This window comes from Carica papaya, chromosome 3, assembly GCF_054855325.1.
Source record: "Carica papaya isolate Zhongbai chromosome 3, ASM5485532v1, whole genome shotgun sequence".
Taxonomy (NCBI): Eukaryota; Viridiplantae; Streptophyta; class Magnoliopsida; order Brassicales; family Caricaceae; genus Carica; species Carica papaya.
The window spans coordinates 27,506,994-27,522,736 of record NC_142311.1 but is presented as its reverse complement, the minus strand read 5'-3'; the positions used below and the strand labels follow the sequence as shown (position 1 = coordinate 27,522,736).

Here is a 15,743-nt window from a genome sequence, read left to right as displayed (position 1 = left end):
ACGGGTGAACTCATACCACCACTAATGCACCAGATCCTATCAGAACTCCGCAATTAAGTGTTCTTTAGTGAGAGTAATACTAGAATGGGTGACTTCCTGAAAAGTACTCGTGTTACACCCATCTTTTTACGAAAGGGGCGTTAAATGTTACGCGCGACCAGAGGAACGGTCTGCTGGTTTATTTGCTGGCATGAGTCGCGATGATGTGGCATTTTGATTAATATTTTTGGTGCATTCATTTATAGTCCACCACTTGGTAAGACTTTCATTATGAGTATCTTACAAATTAGAATAATGAAAACAGAGGTGCAGTGGGCAGTCAATTCATCTGGGCATTTTACTCGACACTATAACTAAAAGTAGAGGTGCGGCGAGCGCGCACAGTGAAACAAATGATAGGAGGGGGGGAGGGAAGGAGAAGGGGTACATGCATTTGTAGCGCAAAATTTGACAAGTGCGATCATACCAGCACTAATACACCAGATCCCATCAAAACACTGCAGTGAAGCGTTCTTGGGGGATTGTAGTCCTTGGAAGGGTGACCTCCTAGGAAGTGCTCATGTTGCACTTATCTTTTGGCAGACGGGGTGTTAAATATTACACACAACCAGAGCCATAGCCCACTTGTTCATTCACAAACGTGAGTCACGACGCCAGGGCATTTTGCTTAATATTTTTTGTGATTTTATTTATAATCCACCACCTGATAAGAGTTTCATTACGAGTATCTTACATAGTAGAACCATAAAAATAGAGGTGCAGCGGGCTGTCCATTCATCTGGGCGTGAATCACTGCGTCAGAGCATTTTGCTTGACATAAAAACTAGAAGAATAGGTGCGGTGTGCATGCACAACAAAATAAATGATGGGAGGGGGGAGGAAGGAGAAGGGGTATATGTATTTGCAGCGCATAATGGAACGTGTGCGATCATACCGACACTAATACATTAGATCCCATCAGAACTTTGCAGTTAAATGTACTTGAGTGAGACTAGTACATAGATGGGTGACCTCCTGGGAAGTCCTCCTATTTCACCCGTCTTTATGCAGACAGGGCGTTAAACATTACGCATGACTGGAGCCATGGTCAGCCAGTTCATTTGCCTACGTGAGTCGCAACACCAGATAATTTTGTCTAATATTTTTTGTGCATTCATTTATAGTCCACCACGTGATAAGAGTGTCATTACAAGCATCTTAATTAGTAGAAAAATAAAAATAGAGGTGTGATGAGCTGTCTGTTCATCTCAGTGTGAGTCAAGGCACCGTGGTATTTCGTTTGATATTAAAACTAGAACCATAGGTAAGGTGTGCGCGCACAGTGAAACAAATGATGAGAGGGGTGAGGGAAGGAGAAGGGGCACATGCATTTGCAGTGTAGAATGGGACAGGTGCGATCATATCAACACTATTGCACCGGATCCCATAAGAACTTTGCAGTCAAGCGTGCTTGGGCAAGAATAGTACTAAGATGGGTGACCTCATGGGAAGTCCTCGTGTTATACCTATCTTTTTGGGCACAGGGTGTTAAACATTACATGTGACCGGAGTCACTGTCGTCGACATGAGTCACTGTGCCGGGGCATTTGGCTTAATATTTTTCATGCATTCATTTATAGTCCACTATATGATAAGAGTGTTATTACGAGCATCTTACATAGTAGAATAATAAAAAATGAGGTGCGGCAGGTGTTCTGTTCATCTGTACGACCAGGTCATTTAATTTGATATTAAAACTAGAAGTAAAGGTGCGGTGTGCACGCACACCGAAAGAATGATGGGAGGGGGAGGGAATGAGTAGTGGTACATGCATTTGTAGCGAGGAATGTGATCGATGCGATCATACAAGAACTTATGCACCGGATCCCATCAGAACTCATAATTAATCGTGCTCGGGCGATAGTTGTACTAGGACGGGTTACCTCCTAGGAAGTCCTCGTGTTGCACTCGTCTTTTTGCAGACAGGGCATTAAACATTACGCGCAATCGGAGCCACAGTTCGTCAGTTTATTCATAAACATGAGTCATGGCGCTGGGGCATTTTGCTTAATATTTCTCATGCATTTATTTACAATCCACCACGTGATAAGAGTGTAATTACGAGAATCTTTCATAGTAGAACAACAGAAACAGAAGTGCTACGAGTAGTCCGTTCATCTAGGCATGAGTCGAACTGCTGGGGCATTTCGCTTGATATTAGAACTAGAAGCAGAAATGCGGTGTGTGTGCACAGCGAAACAAATGATGGGAGGGAGGAGGGAAATAGAAGGGGTATATGCATTTGCAGCACGAAATAGGACAGTTGTTCTCATACCAGCACTAATGCACCAGATCCCATCAGAATTCTGCAGTTAAGCTTGCTTAAGGGAGAGATGTATTAGAATGGGTGACCTCCAGGGAAGTACTCGTGTTGCACCCATCTTTTTGCAGATGGAAAATTAAACGTTACATGCGACTGGAGCCACGGTCCACCAATTCATTCGTCAGCTTGAATCGCGGCACGGGGACATTTTGCTTAATATTTTTTATGTATTCATTTATAACTCATCACGTGATAAGAGTGTCATTACGAGTATCTTACAAAGTAGAACAACAAAAATAGAGGTACAGCGGGCAATCCGTTCATTTAGGCATCAGTCGAGGTGCCGGGGTATTTTGTTTGATATTAGAACTAGAAACAGATGTACGATGTGCGTGCACCGCAAAACAAATGATGGGAGGGGGGAGGGAAGGAGAAGGGGTACATGCATTTGCAGCACGGTATGGGACAAGTGCGACTATACTAGTACTAATGCACCAGATCCTATCAGAACTCCGTAGTTAAGCATGCTTATGCGAGAGTAGTACTAGGATGGTTGACCTCCATAAAAGTCCTTGTGTTGCACTCGTCTTTTAGCAGACGGGGCATTAATTGTTATGCGCGACCAGAATGACTATCCACCGGTTCATTTGCTGATGTGAGTCGCAGTGCCAGGTCATTTTGTTTAATATTTTTCATACATTTATTTATAGTCCACCACATGATAAGAGTGTTATTACGAGCATCTTTATTAGTAGAATAACAAAAACAGAGCTGTGGTGGGCGGTCCATTTATTTGGGCGTGAGTCGAGGCAATGGGGCATTTCGCTTGATATTAGAACTAGAAGCAGATGTGAGGTGTGCACGTACAATGAAACAAATGATGAGAGGGGGAGGCAAAGAGAAGGGGCATATGCATTTGCAGGGGATAATGGAAGGGGTACAATCATATCAGCACAAATGCACCAGATCGCATCAAAATTCGCAGCTAAATGTGCTTGGAGAGAGGGAAGAAGGAGGGGTATATGTATATATACTACGAAATGGGACAGGTGTGATCATATCAACGCTAATGCACCGGATCCCATTAGAACTCTATAGTTAAGCATGCTTGGGCAAGAGTAGTACTAGGATGGGTGACCTCTTGGGAGGTTCTCGTGTTGTACCCTTCTTTTTACAGACAGGACGTTAAACATCACGCTCGACCGGAGCCACGATCCACCAGTTCATTTGTAAACGTGAGTTGTGGCATTGAGGCATTTTGCTTTATCTTTTTCATGCATTCATTTATAGTCCACCATATGATAAGAATGTCATTATGAGCATCTTACACAGTAGAACAACAAAAAAAGAGATGCAGTGGGCGATCTGTTCATCTAGGCGTGAGTTAAGATGTTAGGGCATTTCACTTAACATTAGAACTAGAAGCAGAGGTGCGGTGTGCACGCACACCAAAATAAATGATGGGAAGAGGGAGGGAATGAGTAGTTCTGCATGCATTTGAGCGCGAAATGGGAATGGTGTGATCATACCAACAGTAATACACTGGATTCTAGTGAAACTCCATAGTTAAATGTGCTTTGGCGAGAGTAGTACTTAGATGGGTGACCTCCTAGGAAGTCCTTGTGTTATACCCATCTTTTTGCGGATGGAACATTAAACGTTATGCACGACTGGAGCCACGGTTAGCTGGTTTATTCACTCACGTGAGTCGTATCGCTAGGGCATTTTGCTTAATATTTTTCGTGCATTCATTTAATAGTCCACCACGTGATAAGAGTGTTATTACGAACATCTTAATTAGTAGAACAACAAAAATAAAGGTGTAGTAGACGGTCCATTCATCTGGGCGTGGGTCGAGGTGCCACGACATTTTACTTGATATTAGAACTAGAAGCAAAGGTGGGGTGTGCGCGCATAGCGAAACAAATGATGGGTGGGAGGAGGGAAGGAGAAGGGGTATATATATATATATGCAGTGCGGAATGGGACATGTGTGATCATATGAGCACTAATTCACCGGATCCCATCAGAACCTTGCAGTTAAGCATGCTGGGCGAGAGTAGTACTAGGATGGGTGACCTCCTGGGAGGTCGTCGTGTTGCACCATTCTTTTTATGGATGAGGCGTTAAACGTTACACACGACCAAAGCCACGGTCTTCTGGTTCATTCACAAACATTAATCGCGGCACCAGGGCATTTTACTTTATCATTTTCGTGCATTCATTTATAATCCACCACGTGATAAGTTTGTCATTACGAGCATCTTATATAGTAGAATAACGAAAAAGAGGTGCGGCATGCGATCCGTTCATCTGGGCATGAGTTGAGGCTTTGGGACATTTCGCTTGATATTAGAACTAGAAGTAGAGGTATGGTTTTCTTGCACATTGAAAGAAATGATGGGAGAGGGGAGGGAATAAGTAGGGGTACATGCATTTGGGCGCAAAATGGGAAGGGATCGATTATAAAAATACTAATGCACTGGATCCCATCATAACTCCACAGTTAACTGTGCTTGGGCGGGAGTAGTACCTTGATAGGTGACCTCCTGGGAAGTTCTTGTGTTGCACCAATCTTTTTGTAGATGAGGTGCTAAACATTACGCACAATCGGAGCCACGGTTAGCCAGTTCATTCACTTGCGTGAGTCGCAGCGCTGGAGAATTTTACGTAATATTTTTTCGTGCATTTATTTATAGTCCAGAACGTGATAAGAGTGTTATTACAAGCATCTTAATTAGTAGAATAATGAAAACAGAGGTGCGGAGGGTGGTCCATTTATCTAGGCGTGAATCGAGGCGCTGGGACATTTCGTTTGATATTAGAACTAGAAGTAGAGGTGTGGTGTGCGCGTAAAACGAAATAAATGACGGGAGGTGGGAGGGAAAGAGAATGGGCATTTGTATTTCCAGCGCGAAGTAGGACGAGTGCGATCATACCAGCATTAATGCACCAGATCCCATTAGAACTCCGTATTTAAGTGTGTTTGGGCGAGAGTAGTATTATGATGGGTGACCTTCTAGGAAGTCCACGTGTTTAGTTATCTTTTTGCAGACTGGGAGTTAAAAGTTACGCGCAATCGGAGTCACAGTCTACCAGTTCATTTGCAAATGTGAGTCGCGGCGTCAGGGTATTTTACTTAATATTTTTCGTGCATTCATATATAGTCCACCACGTGATAAGAGTGTCATTACGACTATCTTAAATAGTAGAACAATGAAAACAGAGGTGCGGCGGTCAATCCATTCATCTGGGCATGAGTCGAAACGCTGGGTAATTTGTTCTATATTAGAACTAGAAGCATAGGTGCGGTGTGTGTGCACAGTGAAACAAATGACGGGATGGGGGAGGGAAGGAGAAGGGGTATACGTATTTGCAACGCGAAATGGGATGGGTGCGATCATACTAGTACTAATGAAACATATCCTATCAGAACTCCACAGCTAAGCGTTCTTGGACGAGAGTAGTACTAAGATTTGTGACTACCTGGGAAGTCCTCGTGTTGCACCCATCTTTTTGTGGAGGAGAAGTTAAACATTACGCGCGATCAGAGGCATTGTCTGTCGGTTCATTCACCAGTGTGACTTGCTGTGTCGAGATATTTGTCTTAATATTTTTTGTAAATTCATTTATAGTCTACCATGTAATAAGAGTGTCATTACGAGCATCTTACATAGTAGAACAACAAAAAAAAGGTCTGGCAGGTGGTCTGTTCATCTAGGCATGAGTCGAGGCACTGGGACATTTTGCTTAATATTAGAATTAAAAGTAGAGATGGGGTGTGCACGCACAACGAAACAAATGATGGGAGGGGGAAAGGAAGGAGAAGGGATATATGTATTTGCAGCGGGGAATTATATGGGTGCGATTATACCAATACCAATCACCGTTTTCCATCAGAACTCTGCAATTTAGTGTGCTTGGGAGAGAGTAGTAGTAGGATGGGTATCTTCCTGCGAAGTCCTCTTGTAGCACCTCTCTTTTTACGAATGGGGCGTTAAACGCGATCGAAGCCATGTTATGCCGGTTCCTTCACCGACATGACTCGCGGTGCCGGGTTGCTCAATATTTTTCATGCATTTATTTATAATCCACCACATGATAAGAGTGTCATTACAAGCATCTTAAATATTAGAACAATAAAAACAGAGGTGTGGTGGGCGGTCCGTCCTATTGAACGTGAGTTGATGAATCGAGGCATTTTGCTTTATATTAGAACTAGAAGTAGAGGTGCGGTGTGCGTACACAATGAAACAAATGATGGGAGGGGGTGGAAAGGAGAAGGGGTATATGCATTTCCAGCGCAAAATGGGATGGGTTTGATCATACCAACACTAATGTATCAGATCCCATCAGAACACCATAGTTAAGCGTGTTTGGGTGAGAGTAGTACTAGGATAGGTGATCTCTTGGGAAGTCCTCTTGTTGTACCTGTCTTTTTGCGGATGAGGTGTTAAATGTTAAGTACGATCGGAGCCACGGTCCGCTAGTTCATTCGCCGGCGTGAGTCATGGCAGTGAGGCATTTTGTTTAATATTTTTTGTTCATTTATTTATAGTCCACAACGTAATAAGAGTTTCATTACGAGCATATTAGACAGTAGTACAATGAAAATAGAGGTGTAGTGGGTGGTCCGTTCACCTGAGCTTGAGTCGAAGCGTCGGGGCAATTCGCTATATATTAGAACTAGAAGCAGAGGTGAGGTGTGCGCGTACAGTGAAACAAACAATGGGAGAGAGAAGAGAAGGAGAAGGGGCCGATGCATTTGCAGCGCATAATGGGACGGGTGTACTTATACCAACACTAATACGCCGGATCCCATCAGAACTCCGCAGTTAACGGTGCTTGGGCTAGAGTAATGCTAGGATGGATTACCTCCTTAAAAGTTCTTGTGTTGCACCCGTCTTTTTATGGACGGGGTGTTAAACATTATGTGTGACCGGAGACACGGTCCACGGTTCATTCATCAAGGTAAGAGTGTCATTACAAATATCTTACATAGTAGAATAATGAAAATAGAGATGTGGCAGGCGGTCCCTTTATCTGGGCACTAGTTGAGGCGCCGGGACATTTTACTCTATATTAAAACTAGAAGCAGAGGTGTGGTGTGCACGCACAGCAAAACAAATGATGGGAGGGGGAGGGAAGCACAAGGATAGATTTATTTGCATCGTGGTATGGAATGGGTGCGATCATACTAGCATTAATGCATCAAATCCCACTAGAACTCCGCAGCTATGCATGCTTGGGCGAGAGTAGCACTAGGATGGGTGACCTTCTGGGAAGTCCTCTTGTTGCACCTGTCTTTTTGTTGACGGGGCATTAAACGTTACACGCGATCGGAGCCATAGTTCGCTGCGTGAGTCACGGCACCGGGGCATTTTGCTTAATATTTCGCATGCATTCATTTATAGTCCACCATGTGATAAGAGTATCATTATGAGCATTTTATATACTAGAACAATGAAAAACAAGGTGTGGCGAGTGGTCCTTTCTTCTGGACGTGAGTCGAGGCATCGTGACATTGTGATATAAGAATTAGAACCAGAGGTGTGGTGTGTGTGCATAATGAAATAAATGACGTGACGGGGGAGGAAAAGAGAAGGGGTATATGTAGTTGTAGTGTGGAATGTTACAGGTTCGATCATACCAGCATTAATTCACCGATTCCCATCAAAACCCCGCAGTTAAGCGTGGTTGGGTGAGAGTAATACTAGGATCAGTAACCTCCTGAAAAGTCCTTGTTCTGCATCAGTTTTTTTACGGACATGGCTTTAAACGTTACGCGTGACCAGAGCCACAGTCCACCAGCGTGAATGCGACACAGGAGCATTTTGATTAATATTTTTTGTGCATTCATTTATAGTTCATCACGAGATAAGAATGTCATTACGAGTATCTTACATAGTAGAACAACAAAAACAGAGGTGCAGTGGGCAGTCCATTCATTTAGGCGTGAGTCGAGGCACTGAGGCATTTCACTCTATATTAGAACTAGAAGCAGAGGTGTCACCGTGTGCATAGTGAAACAAATGGAAAGAGGGTGAAGGAAGGAGAAGGGGTATATGTATTGGCAACGCAAAATAGACGGGTGTGATAATACCAATACTAATGCACTGGATCCCATCAGAACTCTACAGTTAAGCGTGCTTGGGCGAAAGTAGTATTAGAATGGGTGACCTCTTTAGAATTCCTTGTGTTGTAACTGTCATTTTGAGGATGGGGCATTAAACACTACACACGACCGGAGCCACGGTCTGTCGATTTTTTCACTGATGTGAATTACGGCGTCAAGCATTTTGCTTAATATTTTTCGTGCATTCATTTATATTTTACCATGTAATATGTATCATTACGAGCATCTTACATAGTAGAACAACAAAAAATGAGTTGCGGCGGGCGATCTGTTCATCTGGGCGTGAGTCGAAGTGCTAAGGCATTTCACTTGATATTAGAACTAGAAGCAGAGGTGCGGTGTGCACACACAATGAAAGAAATGACAGGAGGTGGGAGGGAAGGACAAGAAGATATCCATTTGGAGCGCAGAATAGTACTGGTGCAATCATACATACACTATGCCCCAGATCCAATCAGAACTTTGTAGTTAAGCGTGTTTTGCCAATAGTAGTACTAGGATGGGTGACCTCCTAGTAAGTTCTCGTGTTACACTTGTCTTTTTACAAACCGGGCATTAGACGTTATACACGACCCGAGTCTCAGTCTGCCGGCATAAGTCACAGCGTCGGGGTATTTTGTTTAATATTTTTCATGTATTCATTTATAGTTCTCCACATGATAAGAGTTTAATTATAAATATTTTATATAGTAGAACAATGAAAAATGAGGTGCGACAGGCAGTTCGTTCATCTGGACGTGAGTCAAGGCGCCGAGGCATTTTTCTTGACATTGGAACTAGAAGTAGAGGTGCGGTGTGTGCATATAGCGAAACAAATGATGGGAAGAGGGAGGGAAGGAGAAAGAGTATATTACAATGTGGAATGGAACAGGTGCGATCATATTAGTAGTAATGCATAAGCTACCATCTAAACTCCGTAATTAAGCATGCTTGGGCGAGAGTAGTACTAGGATGGGTGACCTCTTGGGAAGTCCTCATGTTACACCCCTCTTTTTGTAGACAGGGCGTTAAATGTTATGAGCGACTGGAGCCATGGTCTACCTGTTCATTCGCAAACGTGAGTCGCAGTGGAGGGCATATTGCTTAATATTTTTCATGCAATCATTTATAATCAACCACGTGATAAGAGTGTCATATACGAGCATTTTATATAGTAAAACAACAAAAACAGAGGTGCAGCGGGCGGCCCGTTCATCTTAGCCTCAGTCGAGGCGTTGGGGCTTCTAGTTCTATATTAGAACTAGAAACAGAGGTGAGATGTTCGCGCACAGTGAAACAAACGATGGGAAGGGGAAGGGAAGAAGAAGGGGCACATACTTTTGCAGCGCAGAATGGGATGTGTGTCACTCATACCAGCACTAATGCATCGGATCTCATCAGAACTCCGTAGTTAAACATGTTTGGGTGAGAGTAGTACTAGGATGGGTAACTTTCTTGGAAGTCCTCGTGTTGCACCCGTCTTTTTGCAGATGGGATGTTAAACATTATATGCGATCGAAGCCACGGTCTGCCAGTTCATTCGCCGGTGTGAGTTGTGGCACCGGATAATTTTTTTAATATTTTTCATGCACTTATTTATAGTCCATTACTAGATAAGAGTGTCATTACGAGTATCTTACATAATAAAACAACGAAAATAGAGGTGCGGCGGGTGATCCGTTCATCTGGGCCTTAGTTGAGGCGCCGAGACATTTTCCTCAATATTAGAATTAGAAGCAGAGGTGCGGTGTGCATGCACAGTGAAAAAAATAGTGGGTGGGGAGAGGGAAAGAGAAAGGATATATGTATTTGCAGCGCAGAATAGGACGGGTGCGATCATAGCAGCATTAATGTACCGAATCCCATCAGAACTCCGTAGTTTAGCATTCTTGGGCGAGAGTAGTACTAGGATAGGTGACCTTTCGGGAAGTCCTCATGTTAAACCCATCTTTTTACAGACAGGGCATTAAACGTTACACTCAACCAAATCCACAGTACACCAGTTCATTTGCCAGCGTGAGTCGCGGCGCCGGGACATTCTGCTTAATATTTTTCGTGCATTTATTTATAATCCATCACATGATAAGAGTGTTATTACGAGTATCTTACATAGTAGAACAACAAAAATAGAGGTGCAGCAGGCAGTCCGTTCATCTGGGCGTTAGTGGAGGCACCGAGGCATTTTGCTTAACATTAGAACTAGAAGCAGAGGTGCGGTGTGTGCGCACAATGAAAGAAATAGAGGGGGGAGGGAAGGAGAAGGGATATATGTATTTGTAACGCAGAATAGGATGGGTGCGATCATACCAGCATTAATACACCGGATCCCATCAGAACTCCACAGTTCAGCATGCTTGGGCGAGAGTAGTACTAGGACTAGTTACCTTTTGGGAAGTTCTCATATTGCACCCATCTTTTTTTGAACGGGGTATTAAATGTTACGTGCGACAAGAGCCACAGTCTGCTAGCATGAGTCACAGCGGTGGGGCATTTTGCTTAATATTTTTTGAGCATTCATTTATAATCCATCACGAGATAAGAATATAATTACGAGTATTTTACATAGTAGAACAACGAAAATAGAGGTGCGGTGGGTGGTTTGCTCATCTCGGGATTAGTCAAGGCACTGGAACATTTCGCTCTATATTAGAACTAGAAGCATAGGTGAGATGTGCACGCACAGTGAAACAAACGATGGAAGGGGGAAGGGAAGGAGAAGGGGCACATGCATTTGTAGTGCAGAATTGGACGATTGTGATCATACTAGCACTAATACACCGGATCCCATCAGAACTCTATAGTTAAGCGTGCTTTAGCAAGAGTAGTATTAGGATGGGTAACTTCTTGAGAAGTTCTCGTATTGCACTCGTCTTTTTGTAGATGGAGCATTAAACGTTATGCGAGATAGGAGCCACGGTATGCCGGTTCATTCGCCAGCTTGAGACGCAGCGCCAGAGCATTTTACTTTATCTTTTTCGTTCTTTCACTTATAGTCCACCACATGATAAGAGTGTCATTACGAGTGTTTTACATAATAGAACAATAAAAATAGTGGTACAACGGGCAATCCTTTCATCTAGGCGTGAGTTGATGCGCTGGGGCATTTCGTTCTATATTAGAACTACAAGTATAGGTGCGGTGTACGTGCACAACGAAACAAGTGGCAAGAAGGGGGAGAGAAGGAGAAAAGGTAGATGTATTTGAAGTGCGGTATAGTACAGGTGCGATCGTACCAGCACTAATGCACTGGATCCTATCAAAACTTCATAATTAATCGTGCTTGGGCAAGAGTAGTACTAAGATGGGTGATCGTGAGAATTTTTCGTGTTACACTCGTCTATTTACAAACGGAGCATTAAACATTATGCGCAACCAGAGACATGGTCCATCGGTTCATTTGCCAATGTGAGTCGCGGTACCGAGGTATTTTGCTTAATATATTTCGTACATTTCTTTATAGTCCACCATGAGATAAGAGTGTCATTAGGAGTATCTTACAAAGTAGAATAACAAAAAAAGAGGTGTGGTGGGTGATCCGTTCATCTGGGCGTGAGTTAAAGCACCAAGGCATTTCGTTTAGTATTAGAACTAGAAGCAGAGGTGCGGTGTGCACGCATATTGAAACAAATGATTGGAGGGAGAAGGGAATAAGTAGGGGTGCATGCATTTGGCATGAAATGGGAAGGGAGCGATCATACCAATACTAATGCACCACATCCCATCAGAACTCCACATTTAAGCGTGCTTGGGCGAGAGTTGTACTTAGAGGGGTGACCTCTTGGCAAGTCCTCGTGTTGCACCGGTCTTTTTGCGAACGGAGCATTAAATATTACACTCAATTAGAGCCGTGATCTGCCAGTTCATAAATAAACGTGAGTTGCAGCGCCAAGGTATTTTGCTTTATCTTTTTCGTGCATTCATTTGTAGTCCACAACGTAATAAGAGTGTCATTTTGAGCATTTTACATAAAAAAGAGGCGCGTCGGGTGATCCGTTCATCTGGGTGTGAGTTGAGGCACCAGGGTATTTTGCTTAATATTAGAACTAGAAGCAGAGGTGAGGTGTGCACGCACAGTGAAACAAATAATTGGAGGGGGGAGGGAATGTGAAAGGGTACATGCATTTGAGCACAAATTGGGAAAGGTGCAATCAAACAAACACAAATGCACTGGGTCCCATCAGAACTCCACAATTAAGCGTGCTTGGACAAGAGTAGTACTTAGATGGGTGACCTCTTGGGAAGTCCTCATATTGCAACCGTCTTTTTACGGATAGGACGTTGAATGTTACACATGATTGGGGCCACGATTAGCTGGTTCATTCACTCGCGAGTCGCGTCACCAGGGTATTTTGCTTAATATTTTTCGTGCATTCATTTGTAGTCCACCATGTGATAAGAGTATCATTGCGAGCAATTTTAATTAATAGAACAACAAAAATAGAGGTGCGGTGGGTGGTCCGTTCATCTGGGTATGAGTCGAGGTGCCGGAACATTTCGCTTGATATTGGAACTAAAAGATGAGGTACAGTGTGCGTGCACAGCGAAATAAATGACGGAAGGGGGGAGCGAAATAAATTACTAGGATGAGTGACCTCCTAGAAAGACCTAATGTTGCACCCATCTTTTTATGGACAGGGCGTTAAACGTTACGTGCAAGCAGAGCGACAGTCCACCGGTGTGAGTACTGGCGCTGGGGCAATTTGCTTAATATTTTTCATGCATTTATTTATAGTCCGTCATGTGATAAGAGTGTTATTACGAGCATCTTACATAGTAGAACAACAAAAAATAAGGTACAGCGGGCGGTCTTTACATTTAAGCATGAGTCAAGGCGCCAGAGCATTTTACTCTATATTAGAACTAGAAGGAGAGGAGCGGTGTGCGCGCACAATGAAACAAATGATGGGAGGAGGAGGAAAGGAGAAGGGGTATATGTCATTACAATGTAGAATGGTACGGTTGGGATCATACCAGCACTAATGCACTGGATCCCATCAGAATTTTGCAGTTAAACATGTTTGGCCGAGAGTATTACTAGGATGGGTGACCTCCTAGGAAGTCCTCGTGTTGCACCTGTCTTTTTACAGCAGGAGCGTTAAACTTTATGCATTAATGGAGCGACAATATGCTGGTTCAATAAAAAACTTGAGTAGCGGCACCAAGGCATTTTACTTAATATTTTTTATGTATTCATTTATAATCCACCACATGATAAGAGTGTCATTATGAGTATTTTACATAATAGAACAACAAAAACAGAAGTGTAGCTGGCGGTTCATTCTTCTGGGCGTGAGTCAAAGCATCGGTGCATTTCGCTCGATCTCAAAACTAGAAGCAGAGGTGTGGTGTGCACGCACAACGAAACGAATGATGGGAGCAGGAGGAAAAGAGAAGGGGTATATGCATTTGCAGCGTGAAATGGGAATGATGCAGTCATACAAGCACTAATGCAATAGATCCTATCAGAACTCTATAGCTAAGTGTGCTTGGACGAGAGTAGTACAAAATGGGTGACCTCCTGAGAAGTCTTTGTGTTGCACTAATTTTTTTTACGGACGGGGCGTTAAATGTTACGCGCGACTAAAGGCACAGTCTGCCGGTTCATTCGCCAGCGTGAGATGCAGTGCTGGGGCATTTTCTTAATATTTTTTCCTGCATTAATTTATAGTCCATCATGTGATAAGAGTGTCATTACGAGCATCTTACATTGTATAACAATGAAAAAGGAGGTGCGACTGACGATCTATTCATCTGGGCGTGAGTTGAAGTGCTGGGATATTTTGGTTGATATTATAACTAGAAAATGAGGTGTGGTGTGTGCACACAGTGAAACAAATGATGGGAGAGGGAAGGGAAGGAAAAAGGGTACATGTATTTGCAGTGCAGAATGGTATGGGTGCGATCATACCATCACTAATCACTGTATCCCATCAGAACTCCGCAGTTAAGTATGCTTGGGCGAGAGTAGTACTAGAATGAGTGTCCTCCTAGGAAGTTATCGTGTTGCACCCGTCTTTTTGCGGATGTGGCGTTAAAAGTTAAGCGCGAGCAGAGCCAAGTTCTGCCGATTCATTCACCAGTGTGACTCACGGCACCGGGTTGCTTAATATTTTTCTGCATTTATTTATAGTCCACCATGTGATGAGAGTTTTATTACGAGCATTTTACATAGCGGAACAACAAAAACAGAGGTGCAGTGGGTGGTCTATTCATCTAGGCGTGAGTTGTGGCACCAGGTCAATTCGCTTGATAGTAGAACATGAAGCAGAGGTGAGGTGTGTGCACACAGCGAAACAAATGATGGGAGGGAGGAGGGAAGAAGAAGGGGCACATCCATTAGCAGAGCAGAATGGGATGGGTGCGATCATAACACCACTAATGCACCGGATCCAATCAGAACTCGTAATTAAGCGTGCTTGGACGAGAGTAGTAATAAAATGGGTGACCTTCTGGGAAGTCCCCATGTTGCACCCATCTTTTTGCGAATAGAGCATTAAAGATTACGCATGACAAGAGCCACGGTCCGCTAGTTCATTCGTTAGCGTGGGTCGCGACGCCGGGGCAATTGGCTTAGTATTTTTCGTGCATTTATTTATAGTCCACCATGTGATAAGAGCGTTGTTACGAGCATCTTAAATAATAGAACAGTGAAGACAGATGTGCGGTGGGTAGTCCATTCCACTGGGCCTAAGTCTAGGCGCCAAGGCATTTTGCTTGATATTAGAACTAGAAGCAAAGGTGTGGTGTGCACAAATAGTAAAGTTAATGATGGGAGGGGGGAGGAAAGGAGAAGGGGTATATGTATTTGTAGCGGGGAATGGGATAGGTGCAATCATACCACCACTAATGCACCAAATCCCATCAGAACTCTGCAGTTAAGCATGTTTGGGCAAGAGTAGTACTTGGATGGGTGATCTCTTGGGAAGTCCTCGTGTTGCACCCGTCTTTTTGCAAACGGGACGTTAAACATTACATGCAACCAGAGGCACGGTCTGCCAGTTCATTCGCCAGCGTGAGATACAGCGCTGGGGCATTTATCTTAATATTTTTTCGTGCATTCATTTATAGTCCACCACGTGATAAGAGTGTTATTACAAGCACCTTACATAGTATAATAATGAAAAAGGAGGTTCGACGGACAATTTGTTTATCTGGGTGTGAGTCGAGGTACTGGGATATTTTACTTTATATTATAACTAGAAAATGAGGTATGGTGTGTGCGCACAGTGAAACAAATGATGGGAGAGAGAAAGGAAGGAAAAAGGGTATATGTATTTGCAGCGCAGAATGGTATGGGTGCGATCATACCATCACTAATCACCGTAT

General features: G+C 43.4%; 5 pseudogenes; all 5 read left to right on the top strand.

Annotated features, from left to right (window-relative positions):
• The first annotated feature begins 1,389 nt into the window (after positions 1 to 1,389).
• Positions 1,390 to 1,508, top strand: LOC148267402 (5S ribosomal RNA; annotated as a pseudogene).
• A 1,841-nt stretch (positions 1,509 to 3,349) lies between these two features.
• On the top strand, positions 3,350 to 3,468 carry LOC148267401 (5S ribosomal RNA; annotated as a pseudogene).
• A 7,242-nt stretch (positions 3,469 to 10,710) lies between these two features.
• LOC148267400 (5S ribosomal RNA) lies at positions 10,711 to 10,829 on the top strand (annotated as a pseudogene).
• Positions 10,830 to 11,167: 338 nt separating this feature from the next.
• LOC148267399 (5S ribosomal RNA) lies at positions 11,168 to 11,286 on the top strand (annotated as a pseudogene).
• A 3,955-nt stretch (positions 11,287 to 15,241) lies between these two features.
• On the top strand, positions 15,242 to 15,360 carry LOC148267398 (5S ribosomal RNA; annotated as a pseudogene).
• The last annotated feature ends 383 nt before the right edge of the window (positions 15,361 to 15,743 follow it).